Source organism: Sinocyclocheilus grahami, unplaced genomic scaffold, assembly GCF_001515645.1.
Source record: "Sinocyclocheilus grahami isolate Dianchi unplaced genomic scaffold, SAMN03320097.WGS_v1.1 scaffold11299.1, whole genome shotgun sequence".
Classification (NCBI taxonomy): Eukaryota; Metazoa; Chordata; class Actinopteri; order Cypriniformes; family Cyprinidae; genus Sinocyclocheilus; species Sinocyclocheilus grahami.
The window spans coordinates 456-1,229 of record NW_015513748.1 but is presented as its reverse complement, the minus strand read 5'-3'; the positions used below and the strand labels follow the sequence as shown (position 1 = coordinate 1,229).

The 774-nt window shown below is 39.3% G+C and overlaps 1 pseudogene; it reads right to left on the bottom strand.

Moving 5' to 3' along the window:
* LOC107578643 (interferon-inducible GTPase 5-like) overlaps window positions 1-295 on the bottom strand; it is a 5,618-nt pseudogene extending 5,323 nt beyond the window's left edge.
* Window positions 296-774: the final 479 nt, after the last annotated feature.

Genomic DNA, 774 nt, shown 5'->3' with positions numbered 1-774 from the left:
TTCTGGTGATATTTACCCCATTCTACTGAAGCTGGTTCTGTCAGGTTGCTGTGAATGACAAAACAGTCATAAGATCCTTTGTGGTTTCTGTCGATCTCCACACTGGTTCTCAGCTGAAAGGTTTTATCATCATTTGGTCTGATTCCAGAAGATATTTGGTTCCCAAGTACAGTTCTGTCCAATCTGATGTTCATCTCAATATCTCTGGGGTAGAAACCAGTGGCCAGACAGCTCAGAACCAGCTTACTGTGATCATCAGGAGCTCTCCTCGCAGAGATGTAAACATCAGGTGAATCTGAAGAAAAAGGTAATGCAATTCTCAAACATTCTCAAAAAATTATTCTGGTATTTGTGCAGTGAAAACATTGGGTTATATTCCACAAACAAATCCACAAAAAATGCAAAAAAGCCAAATGCATTCTGAAAGAAATTAGTATAATTCTTCTGTGCCTTTTTTACATTTTCTCTAACGGTATCTCCTATAGTTACTAGAGATTTGATAAGATGACATGCAATCTGACAATCCAATGAGTCAAACTCCTGCAACCCAGATGAACATTCTTTGATATGCATGAAGCATCAGATTTCCTGATGCAAACGTGTAGAGCAGTGATCCTCAAATCTGGCTCGCGAGATCCACTTTCCTGCATAGTTTAGCTCCAACCCTAATCAAACACACCCACCTGTGATTTTCTAATGATCCTGAAGACAAGAACAGAACCATACCGCCAAACCAAACTTTATGCTAAGTATCTATCATTTTGACGATAGTGG